Source organism: Amblyomma maculatum, chromosome 9 (assembly GCF_055883805.1).
Source record: "Amblyomma maculatum isolate TAMU_Amacu chromosome 9, ASM5588380v1, whole genome shotgun sequence".
Lineage (NCBI taxonomy): Eukaryota > Metazoa > Arthropoda > Arachnida > Ixodida > Ixodidae > Amblyomma > Amblyomma maculatum.
Genome location: NC_139352.1, coordinates 49,917,844 through 49,931,263, shown reverse-complemented (window position 1 = coordinate 49,931,263; position 13,420 = coordinate 49,917,844). Strand labels below are relative to the sequence as shown.

Sequence of the window (13,420 nt, the reverse complement as noted above, 5' to 3'; positions counted from 1 at the left end):
CTGCGTAGTCGGCCGAGGGTATAAAATAACCGACAGCAGAACGCCCTCACCAGTGCGTTTGGGAAGATTCAAACTTCCGGCCACTCCGCGGTGCTCCGAAAGCGTATTGTGTTCTTCGGGCCCGCGATCGACGCATCGTCCTCTGCACCTGCACGGCCGCCGCTACCGAGCAACACAGCCTTCGACGCCTCAGCAAACAAGAAAGACGTGAGAATTTCGGACTGTTGTTCAATCGAACATTATTTTCGCTTTGTTAACTTTTGACCTGACTTAGTAGTATTTTACGCTGTGTTCTTATGTAACTTTTGCTCATACTTATAATATCTGAAATACCTGCTTTATTATCTTTATAGTCTTCATATTTTTATCACAGTGTTTTGTTCATTGTCGGGTTATTTTTTTTTTCTCTTATCATTTATTTCTTCGTCTTTATCAATATCTTGTCGTGGCGTTGTATTCTCTTTCATTGTACTCTATTATTATCAGTGTAATTTTGGTCTGCTATTTATAAACCTTTAATTGTTTGTAAAAGAAAGTGACCTATTTGTACTTATTCCTCAATCACACACCGACACACGTGCTTCACGGGTTGACCGGCCTAACTTTTAAATGTGTTCACAACCCTCATAGAGGAACGACGAGTAATCGTAAAGAGGATCCCGCACCTCTTGTGACCGTAAAGGCGGGGGTTTGTGACAATCTGCAAGCGTGCCCCACACAAGCTTAACTCTTTAAAAAAAGCCGCGAAGCGCGAACATTGTTTTCCCTTCTTCGCGCCCCGAACATGTGGCCGATCCGCACTCGGCCACGGAGAATGCATTCTTCCCGCAATCTGCGGCCGGACGGAAACGCGACCGTCAAATGATAAGGGAGACTTGTTGTTCACTTCGGTTGAAAAAAAAAAAAAAAAAAAAAAAGAACACGGAAACGAGCTTTTAGCGAAACAACGAACGGCGTCCGGACAAAAGACCCCGACGTCCCCGCCGCGTCGCGCGTAGAGCGGCTATTTAGGTGGTTACTACTGCGCCGGTTAAAATGTAAAGAGGCGGATGAATGGCGCTAATCCTTACATCACGTGTGCAAGTACAACGGAAAACGCTGTAAAGTGACACCGACGGTAGAGTCCACGTTGCCACGATTAGAGATGGGATGGCTTGGGAAAAAAACATAGCAGGAAATTTTGGAAATTTCTTTTTTCTCTTTTTCCCGAGGCATGAAGAACAAGAAGAAACCCATGTAAAGTATGTGCACAAACTTAAAAGTTTGTGCTAACCCTTACAGTTGATAGATGGCTGCTTCTAAATATAAAATAACAGTGAGAAGGCTGCAGAACAATATTTTTATTTCCTGTTATTTAGTATTATTTGGCCAATTTAGGCTTAATTGGAAGGCTTCGTGATAAATGCTAGTCCACTGAAACACCAGTATGCCGAATTTTTCTTTATCTCTCTTCCGCTGAGTTTCGCAGCATCAACATATGAACTGTAATATCGTTCTTTTTTGTATTTAAAATAAAGTACAAAGAAGAGCTAGTCAGGCCTAGTCTTATTGGCTAGAAGGTTTGGCTCGGGCGCCGATGGCGGCAAACAAGCGATGGCACCTGCCTATCAGCCCATTGACTGATCGCAGCGGCTGAACATTGTCGCATGTCACTACGCACTGTATTACGCCATGATACTGTGATGTGACGTCACTAATACTCACGGACACCTTTCAGAGCTTCATACGTCAGTAACTGTCGTGCTAACGATGGCCCTCGATCGGGAGAAAGAGCATTTAACGACTCCCTGGAGCTGAATTAAAATTTTTGTAAAAGGTTTGTTGTCTCCAGAACGTTGCCGTGGGTGACGTAACATGCATATGAAGCCCATGGCACGGTTTTTATAGCCCCGAGACTTGGTGTACCAACCCCTTTAAAAAACAACATGATAGAATGTAAATGCATACAAAATGATCAGGAAGAAAAAAGAACTGAAACTCAACATGTACATACTAGAACAATTTAGGAAGCAGCGAACACGAAAACATCGCTAATGCTCCTTTCCATCTCAATGATTTATAGAAAAATGCGATTAACTTTAAGCTGCCTAAGAAAGATAAGAAAATGAACAGTGGCAACTCACGTACACGTATTGACTAGAACAAACTGAAAAGGAGAAACACGCAAAGAAAGGCCAGCAATTTTTTGTCACATATATAATTATATGTGACAAGTTGAAGTGGTAAAGATTTCACAGCTATAAAAAGGGAGCCGTTGAAATCAAATGAATAGATTATATTAAAAAAAATCAAGAATATTTCCGATACTTATTTCCACATGGTTGATTTGGAGAGAAATGTGGTAAACTTGGCAGTGCACATTTAAATTCATGCGAATAAAAAGGCACTAGCAAGAGCAACCACAGGCAAAAACACGAGGAAAATGCAGAAATGTGGCCTGTTGATTTCTTCACGTGTTTGATACAAGTGAAAATGACAAACCTCGAACAGTACAAAAGAACTAATTGAAATGTGAAAAGCACATTTGTGCATAAATATAAAACGACTAGAAAGTACCACGAAGAAGAAAAGAAAACACAGGAACGTGAGCACACCTTATTCCAACATGATTGATTGGAAAAAATAGACATAGATTGAACTGCACATAACATTTCACTAGAAGAAAAAAATCGTAATTGAAGAATATATAAACAGAAAGAAAACAAATCATGCTGGAGAAAAGGAGGCACGGAAAGAAGGCCAGAACTTTGTCCACTCGAACTACTCCGAATTGCTGCTGCTGTTATTTCTGGTGGTGCTTATCAAAATAGAGACTTCGAGCTGCACGTTGCAACGAATGAACGGCGCTTTTTTACTCTCGTTACAAAAAGCTTAAGCCTATTCGTATACTTGGAGTGCACACAGCAGAACTTTAACCACTTCCGCTCATTTGCAGTTGTGGAGGCTGCAACAGATATGGCAGCATCCTTTTAGGACCATGAAAAATGTCATTTGTCTTTTTATATAGCCATGCAAATGTGGCCAAACATATGAGGGAGCAGGAAACAGCTACAATGCATTTTCGTGATTAATACAAATAAAAATATTTTTGATTTTTTTCCAACCTTTCAGGAAAAAAAAAAAAAACCTTTTTTTTTTTCCTCGTTTCTTTTCCGGCCTTCAAAATTTCCGGAAATTTTTCATCCCTAGCCACGATGTGCCACGTTGAATGACTGAATGAATGAAAAACTTTATTTAGACAAAGGGAATTCTCCCGGCGTGGGTGGGGCCGTCCAGGGTCCCAGTGGCCTTAGGCGTCTGGCGCGCTCTGTCGATCAGTTTGAGCTGGTCATCAGGCGTCGAGCAGGACAGCGCAGCCTCCCACTGCTCCGGTGTTAGTGTGGTGTTTATTGGCGCTAACTGTTTTTTTTTTTTTTGACACGCTTACGTAACATGGTAGAGTGAAGGGTATTCCCCGCATAGTGGACATTTATTCTCATATGTTGTGGGATGGATTTTACTGAGTAGACTCAGGTTGAAGTGTGTATTAATCTAGCTGTCTCCAGGCAACCGACTGCTCTCTATTCAGGTCTTTGTGGGGAGGTGGGTAGATCCTCCTTAAGGCTCTTTGATGTTCAAGGATAGCTCCATAGCGTCTAGTGACTGCGTCCAGTTCCCAGTCGTTGTGCGCCTCCCGGTTGGCGTATGCTCGGGCATTGGCGTCGGCACGTTGGCTACCATTGACAGTGTCATGGCCTGGTGTCCACGTTATGAAGCATCTCGAAAAGGTGACTTTTCTTGCTTTGAGTATGCGGATGGCCACAGTGGATGCTTCTTGCGAGTCCGTAATTATTTGTGTAGTAGCCTTCTCACCCTGGTGGGTGATAGCGAGAGCGATTGCTGCTACCGCATTAAGCAAGCTGATTTTCATACCAGCTTCGAAAGAATCGGAAGCATGCCCAGACAGTGCAACAAGACTTTTACGCTGGCTGCACGTTGAAGAAGAAAACGGACTAAGAAAAGTGAGAAGCATCAGTATTAAAAAAACAAAAACAAACAAAAAAAAAAACAGCAATGGCTGAGAAGCAACTATTGGGCAAGACTACCCTTCGGGCCATTGCAGACAGCGAGACGGCGACGCTAAGGAACTGCTTCGTTGCCTGCTTCGCAAGCGTCTGCTACAGCGGCTGGGGACTTCAGCAAGGCCTGAAAAGTCGCGCTGCCTATGCAAAGGGAGTTATCAACATGGGGCTCGAAAAGCGTGCTGCAAACAAATTACGAGATTTAGCGCGTTTTCAGCCAACTACTGTACGTGTTCCGCAAAAAAGAAAAAAAAAGAAAAAAAAAAACCTAATTTATATTTAAACTCGTTTTGTTGTAGCAGAACAATCGGCCTAGTAGTTTAGCCACTTGAATGTTTTGCGTAAGTGCTTTGGTAAAAATCCCTCTTGGTCCCCACCTCCGACATGACCCCTTCTAGCCCCCAATACCAACGCTTTAAATTCGGCTTGTTTCGCAAGCGACTTCTAGAGAGAGTGCAGACAGATAGTGCGGTTTTCAAGTCATAATGGTGCGATATTAGGCGCTGTACTGATAACAATAAGCGGCGCAGGCACGCTGCATTTCTGCCTGCTCCATCTTAAACGAGGAAACTGCGCGTGCAGGGTGCGCTCGTGTTAAAATGCGTGGTTTTATCGCGGTATTTTAACGGCGTGTGCTTTCGCGCTTTCCGCACTCAGCGATTGCCGTTGCGTAGTTTGGGATAACACTCGGTCGTGCTCCGAACTCGGGCCATCATGCATAACGCGCCAGTTTCTCGGAATAGCCGGTCTTCTTTAGATTCAAATGCATCCTCCAATCAAAGTTTTGACATTGCCAGCTTGATTCATGCTGGGGAAGTGTGCCACACCTGACCTTCGGCCGGGAGGGGGGATTATAATATCAATATTATAATCGCCGCAGGCGATTATAATATTGATATGAGCGTTAACACTCCTATTAGTACAAATTTCAACAATATTCTCTTGTCATATGGGTTTGAAAATGTTATTAATGTACCAACCAGAATAACAACTGAATGTGAATCATTGCTAGACATATTCATAACAAACCTTTCATCGCAAGATATAAAAGCTGGTGCCCTATCATGTTCCATTAGTGACCATCTTCCCGTGTTCCTTTGTTTACAAGTTGCCCCCAGTCGAAACTGTTCGTCTGCTGACAGTCTCTACCAGCCAGTGACCGATACTGCTCTTAACGCGTTTAGAAATGAGCTGCTTCAAATAGACTGGTGCGAAGTCCTGAACATACATGATGCTAACAACGCCTACAGTGTTTTTTTTAGATACCTTCAAAAGAGTGTACAATGCTCATTTTCCTGTTAAGAGACGCAAAAAGAGTAGAAAAATTCGAAAGCCATGGGTCACACATGAACTGTACCAGCAAATGAGAGCAAAAGATAAGCTCTACAGACAATTCTTAAACACCCGCCATCCTGATGATCTGACCGTTTTTAAACAATATAGGAACCAACTAACGAAAAAACTACGTAATGCACGTAAAGAGTACTTCTCACGTTTTTTGGACGACAAAAATGTGCCGAGTGAGTTGCTCTGGAACAAATTAAACACGCTACTGCGTCGCGATAACCAACGTAGCTGCATTTCTAAACTAACGATTAATGGCAAAGTTTTGCACGAGGCGGAACTGGCTGATGCTTTCAATAATTTCTTTACAAGCATGAGTACGCCAGGCAGCTCCTCAAATGCGTATCGGTATATCAGCACGCGGAATGAAAAATCAATATTTCTACAGCCAGTGAGTGTACGGGAAGTAATTTCAACAATAAAAAATTTAAAGAACAGCAGCAGTAGGGATATCGACGAAATTCAAATAAAACCAGTAAAGTATGTCGCAGATGTCATAGCACCAGTTCTAATGCATATCTTTAATAAATGTCTGACGACATCGACATTTCCGGTGAAAATGCAAACTGCAAAAGTAGTTGTGCTTTTTAAAAAGGGAAGCAGAAATGAATTGGGCAATTACCGTCCGGTGTCTATCTTACCTATATTTTCTAAGCCTCTCGAAAAAATAATACACTGCAGGCTTGTAAATTTTGCTGATCACTGCGAATTAATAACGAAACACCAGTTTGGGTTTAGGAAGAATATGTCTACAGAGTTAGCCCTGCTTCACCAGAAAGAGTATATTTTAACGCAGTTCGAAAGCAAGAAAATAGTAGTCGGCCTATTTGTAGATTTTTCCAAGGCATTCGACCTGGTGAATCATGACATTCTGCTGCAGAAGTTGGACTTTTACGGTATACGTGGGTGTGGACTACAGTTATTACAATCGTATTTATCCCATCGATGTCAAGTAGTCCAAATCAACAACTCGCGGTCACGAGTCCTGCCGCTGCTTTGTGGTGTTCCACAAGGCAGCATATTGGGCCCCTTGCTATTTAACCTGTATATTAATGACATTGTTAACATTAATCAGAACGCCAAATTTATTATATACGCAGATGATACTAGCATATTTTTTTCTGGCAATAATATCGATAAACTCATCTCTGATTGTAATGACACCATAGTCCAACTGCAGCAATGGTCCTCATCCAATTGCATGAAGATTAACGAAAATAAAACAAAAGCTGTTGTCTTCCGGCCGAAAAATAAACCTGTTCCTCCTCATGCCGATATTGTTTTAAACTCTCATCCTGTTGACATTGTTGATCATTTCAAATGTCTAGGTGTGATATTCACTGCCAATATGTCCTGGGAAACTCACGTGAATTTTGTATTAGCCAAACTTGCTCGGATAACCGGTGTAGTCGGTCGTCTCCGATACATGCTCTCTACTAAAACAAAACTATTGGTCTATAATTCTCTTTTCTATTCGCACGTCAACTACTGCCAACTTGTCTGGGGCACAACTACATTCTCTAACACACAAAAAATATTCCGTATGCAAAAACGGTATCTGCGCCACGTGTACAATGCTGGTTATAATGCAACCACTGCAGAATTTTTTCACAGTGCTCATGTTATTACAGCTCACAAGCTATACCGCTACCGTTTGAGTGCTCGGTATAAATATGAAGTAAACAAAAATATTCATAGCCTGGACGCCTTGGCACATTTAGAAACAAATGAGAAGTGTTATAATACTAGACGTGGAGAAAAATGGAAGGTTGCTGCACCGCGCTTGAATTCTGGTATGGAGCGTTTGTGTTATTCTCTGCCATCGCTTTTAAACTATTATCAATCACTGAATTTTGATTTATTTAGCTGTTCCACTGTTAAACTCAGAGACATGTTTGCTGTTTGACTAAGCTGATCAACTTTTCTGGTGTTTGTTTTATCTAGCATTTCTTTTCTTCTGCATAGAACAAGTGTCTTGCTATGCTTATCGCTTGTTTACTTTTTGTGCTGACGGTGTTTGTTTTACCTGGCTCAGGAACTTTTCTTTTATTCCGCATTGATTAAGTGTTTGTTTGTTTATCGCGTGTTGATTCTCTGGTGTTGCCTAGACGCTGCCTTATATATGGGGCTGCGGACTCGTCAAGCCGCCAAGTGGCAGCTTTTTTTCCGTAGCCCTCCATCTGTATAGCACCTGATGGAAATAAAGGTTCATTATCATTCAGGGTTAACGAAAAACGTCACTGGGAGAGAAGAGGTTATTCTCTTTTCCTCGCTAAGAGTTTCGTAACGAGGTAAGGAAGTCTCGTTGCCGTGATGACCTCGTCTTCAAGGGCGTTAGGCGCCGAGGATGACGTTGAAAAGCAAAAAAAGAAGAAACAACAACTATGGATCACAATAATGCGGTTACAGCGAAGACGGACGAAAGTTTAGAGTGAGATTTACAAGGAGCCGTCGAAAATCTCCCAGTCAGAGATCCACCGTTCTCTGCGAGCGGGTCCTACGTATGTACGGGACCCGAGGAAGCGCAAAGCAAGAGATGCACACTAAATCGCATGCTGACGATTGCACTAGCATCAAATAGACCTGTCATGAAAATGAAAACTAAATCGCTGGCACACATCACCCTCTAAAACACAGGAAAAGAAAAGCGAAACTAAATCGTGCACCGCACAGGCTTCACATGACACAAACAAATTACAACTAATAAAAAGCACAAATGAACTCGCATATAAGCCTCTACCCTCTGTCCCGAGAGCAGCCGAAGGCGCATATCTTAGCTCCTCAGTAAGTTACTTATGTGACAGCACCGACATAACCGTAAGATGGCAAAAACGAAATATAAAAGGGGACGATCGGCCGGAAATGGCGATGTTTACAATAACCCAACGCGTTCCGTGTTTCTGGCCTCGCTCGCGCGACCCCAACGACCCGTTTTCCATATGTTATACCTCCGTGGAATTCGTACCCTCGACCGGCAAGTAACGTACTACGTTTAGGATGAGCGGAAGGGGGTTGGGAGGGGGAGGGGGAGCAGAAGCGCAGGCACAACTGTTTATCCCAACAGCACGTACTCTCCGACGGCATCGAGTTCATTCGCATTGCGATATACTACAACGCGACCGCGACGACACACGAATCGCACCCGACAGGAACACATATTTTGGCTGCTACGCGATGATCTCGGGATCGGTGACTCCGTAGGGAGTAGCCTCAGGCAGATGTAGCTAGAAAGCGTTACGAGAGCTCTTAATCGTGCGAACGGTGTTAACTCTGCTAGCGATGACCATAACGTTCAGCGCTGGCGGATTATAAGCACGACCTACTTAGGAAGTTGTCACGACTACGCACGTTCTGCCAGAATGCTAGTCGAACGCACGGTCGAAATTTCCCCTTTCGATTAAAGTATGGGTTAACAAAAAAACGTTTTCACCATGCTGTTTCTTCCTAAGGGCAGCCGGTTTGAAACCTGCAAACCATGTGTCCTGGCCGCCGCTGAGAAAGGCGATAACCGAGCCAAGGACGAGAGCAATTCTTTCAGAGTGCAGACCACGGTGGTGCAGACACAGCCGGAGCAGAACGTCTAGCATTTCGATTTCCTGCTGTCCCTGCGACCAAGGCCGAGTTGGGAACCGTGCGGTGCGCAAAACACCGTGCCGCCAAGTCCGGAGAGTTTTCCCACGCTAGCGACCTATCGCGTTGCGCTCCACGTCGAGTCCATAGTAATGCACCCAGAGGCACTCACGCGTAAATATAAATATAATCAGTAAATGGGTGTCATATCAAACACTAGACACGCACGCACGTACAGGCGTACACTGTTACCAGTTACGAACAGCGGTAAAACTGAAGATCAACTGTTTTAGTATTTAGTTTTTCATTTTGCTGAGCCCGTTTCAATTTTTTCTTCTTGAGTATCATAACCAGGTCTGAGTAGCAAGCTTTCGGCGCTAGTCAGAACGGAAAAAGCAACGTGCTTTTCGCTCCCTGGGGTGGGCAGTTCGCGAACACCAAGGGAAGAGAAAACGAAATAGACGGACGCACACTGGAAACTGGCTGTAATTGGCGCACAGACGCATTCCCACCGATATGTTATAGGGAGCTTGTACGAAACGCTGAGAGCGCCATTTTCCTGCACAGTGCAGCAGTCGACCGTGGAGCGGGCCGCGCATAGTGTCAAAACGATGGTCTACTGTGCGGTCGTGGGCTGTAATAGCCGAACGCACACTAAATCGCAAAAGGTGAAGTCCGGATGAGACGACTGCGGGTCTGGACGTGTGGCCATCCGCCGACATTCACGATTTCTATTTCTGCGAATAGCTTGATACTTGGCCGGATTGGCGTCGATCTCGCATCTGTTGGCCCGTGCGAGCCATTCGCGTCGGCTTCGCTAGATCAATCCTTTGCCTTCTTGCCCTCTTGCAGATGTGCGTTTTTTTTTTTTTTTTTTTTTTTTTTTTTTTTTTTTCAATCATGAAGAGCCAGCAGTCGGCCTGTCCGATCGCGCCAGCATCGTCTGCGCACACTACGCGAACATGGAGGCTAGGGAGCATGGAGGCAGATGCTAGGGAGCCTACATGTTTCGCCGCGGCTCCCGGCCTAGGATGGTGCCATCCTTTGTGGGGGCACTTGCCGCCACCGCTAAAGACCAGTGTTGCCAGATGAGCTAGCGGCGCCATTTTGGTCCCGAACAGAACCGGCGCGGTCGGGCGCTCCGCATGAAGGAAAGCGTTGGCGCTCGTACATTGCGGCGGTTTGATTTTCTCTTCGCTGCTATCTGCATGAAATATTCCCGCACTGCGGTAAATAATAAGTGATGTATTTTATACAGCTCATTCGGTAGAAAAGCCGTCGGCATAGTAGAAATAGTAGTAGTAGTTATTGTTGTAGTCTGAGCCATGTGCTGTAAATAATTGGGGGCCGCGTAAAAAATCGTATCATGGTAATTTGTGGTTCTAGTGATCGATGATGGATTGATGTATGATAGGCGATGACAAGTTAATAAAATGTAATTAATTAATGAATTCAGAAAAAAGGAAAATGGGGTTCAAAGGTGTCAAAATGCTCAGAATGTAAAGCCAGCTTGATGTTAATTATAAAAATTTAGGGTGCGAAATTGATCAATTGCTCAATTGCAATGATTGGATATAAGCTATCCTGTGATATATGACTTGACATAGCCTAAATTTCAAGTGTTAATCACAATTATCTAATTAACGGTGATTGACTACCATTAACTAAACTGAAGTTCAAATGTTAATCACCTTTACCTATTTAATAGTTCTTCACTAAATCGGCAATTAGTGTAGCGCAAACGTGCTCTGTATAAGCTATCTAATGATATATGACGATGCTATAGTCTGAAGTTAGACTTTTAATCATAGTTAATTAAATAACGGCAATTAATAAATGCCGGCTATCAGTGTATTGCAATCGTGCTAGATATAAGCTATCCTCTGATATGACTTGGTGTTGTAGCCTAAAGTTCGAGTGATAATCACAATTATCTAATTAACGGTGATTAACTAAAATTATCTAAAGGAGTGTTCAAATGTTAATCACAATTAGCTAGTTAACAGTGCTTAATTAAACCGGCAATTAGTGTAGTGCAAACATGCTCTGTATAAGCTATCTAATGATATATGACTTGATGCTATAGTCAGAAGTTCAATTTTTAATTACAGTTAATTAACGAATGGCAAGTAATTAACAATTGGAAATAGTCAAGCGCAATTATAGTCGACGCAAGGTATCCATTGATATATTATTTGATATTTCAGTGCAAAGTTCATTTCTACTCACAATTAACCAATTAACTATTATACCTACAATAATTCTATTGCTATTGTACTTTACATAACCTTTCAATTTATATAGCAGTTGAAGTATTGTAGTTAGAATAAAACACAACTACGCAGTGGCCGTGGACACTTATCTATACATTAGGTATATGCTGCTCATCAACCAAGTAATGATACACATTGAAACAATGCGTCGGCTATCGATATTTTCTACCAAGGAATGCCATTTCGGTTTAATTACCAAGCGGCGATTCCCACAAATATCCACGTAATGTTCATTATCAGTTATTTTGGCCATTTTCTCCTCTTAGCTCACCCAGGTTCTACATATACAAAGCGTGCCACTCCTAGGCCCAGGACCAAAATGGCGGCCCATCAAGCTTGACGGCCGTTTTTGGCCAAAATCGGCAACCCTGGCAGGAGATGTCACCGCCGGGCGCCGCGGCGAAACATCTAGGCTCCCTAATGGAGGCTGGGTGGCAGTGCCGTGCTGCGTCGTCTGGTGTCAACGACAACATCATGGCGGATTACCCAGCATGCAGCGCTTCATGCAAGCTCCCTATAGAGGCCATTTAATAGCTCATCTTTCAAGCTCATTTCATTTGCATGGATAACCTACCGTCATACCGCGCCCGTGCAAGTACTGTAGGTAGTCAAAGTGAGTGTATAACACTATAGTTCTTTGGTAAGAAATGATTGCTGCGCCACTTTGCAGCAGCATCTACTGTGAAGACAGATGAAGAAAGGACCATTTTAATTATACATGCATGCGATTTCTCTCGTGTCGATGTGTGGCGCTCCGGCTTGGAGTAAAGGCTGAAAGGCACCGCACAATGCAGCGAGCCCCGACAGTACGCAACGCATACTGTATACTTCACCGTGTATGCCGCAACTGTGAAGAGGGAACACATTTCTAAAAAGCATGCGCAGTGCGGATGCAAAGTTGGTGCCGTAAAATGCGGCGTATATTCGATGTGCATGACTTGAAAGACGTTGTAGCGTGCGCTGTTTAAGGCACATTTACATTCAAAGGCGAAACAACTAACGCCAAATTCGATCAGTCTCCTGAATGCGAATGGCTTTCACTAGTTAGGATAGCAACAGTGTCTGTCACCGCTGGCTCGAAAACTACGATCAACGTAGTACGCGCGGCGGGATTTTCTCTCGAGACTTCCGGCAAAACATTATCAACGCATGCATAACGGCTGTCACTTACCTCGTCTCGACGGTACGGCGACCGTTGATGCGCTCGGCAGGACTGATATTCAGCAGGCGTTTCTCGATCGCGCCAGGGTTGGGCCGCTGCTGGACGGCGATGAGCGGCGTAGCGATGGAGGGCGAGGAGGGCGAACCGGCAAATGTTTACGTTTCCGCGAGTGCCAGTCGAACAACGAAAGCTGTGGTCTCACGAGAGGTTCACGTTGCACCCATGCATAAACACAGGAACCGGAGGAAGTCGCGCCGATGGCGCGAACGTCGCGATGCGGATGAGTTTGTAGTACATCGCTGCAGATGGCGCTATAAGTCTTACTTCTCGTCGATGCTCTCTAGACGCTGATTAGCGATGAGTTCGACAGCCTAGAGAGGGCGCTTGACGTAATACAGACAGCAGCAGCTGCCGCTGGGGCGTGCTGGGGTTCTAGGACCCAGGCTAAGAATACTGCGCAGTGTATACACAACCCACACCTTGATCGCTCAATAAGGTTTTTCGGTAAGCCAGTTCAGATGATACCTGCATACCGAACATGCTGAATAGTAATGAGCACCAGGATCTCTGTGATCTCTGTATTCCTCATAGCGGCCGTGTACCCGGTAAATCAGCTTTTCGGCTAGAAACATGTGCTCGAACTTGACGAATTGCTCAAGCAGTGTCGTAGGCCAAACTATTTTTTCAGGGGGTGTTATACGCAACGGGTCAAACATATGGGCAAAAACGGCCAAAAGGGGACACTGGGAGTGTGACGGAGACACAGCGCTCAGAGAATTTTGGAGGGTGTTCTAAAAAAGTACGATTGTATACTACTTCCATTTTAATTTTTTTTTTCGCTTTGGCATTGGTTCGCGGCGATACACGGCAGCGGCTTTGACGTATACGTTCGAGCGTGTTCGTCCGTGATGACGCGGTGCTTTGCCAACGGAGTTTGCCGCACCTTCGACGCTGACGAAAAGCACTTGCTGTAGCTTTCAATAAGAGTGCGAATCTGGTCTTCAACTGCT

At 44.1% G+C, this 13,420-nt stretch overlaps 1 protein-coding gene across 3 annotated transcripts in view; it reads right to left on the bottom strand.

The window, feature by feature from the left end:
* Positions 1-12,672, bottom strand: part of LOC146179028 (uncharacterized) — a 42,658-nt gene extending 29,986 nt beyond the window's left edge. For all 3 annotated transcript variants that reach the window (XM_084578740.1, XM_084578739.1, XM_084578738.1), the window contains exon 1: positions 12,420-12,672. The gene's annotated coding sequence lies outside the window, so the exon portion shown is untranslated. The remainder of the gene's footprint in view (positions 1-12,419) is intronic.
* Between the last annotated feature and the right edge of the window lie 748 nt (positions 12,673-13,420).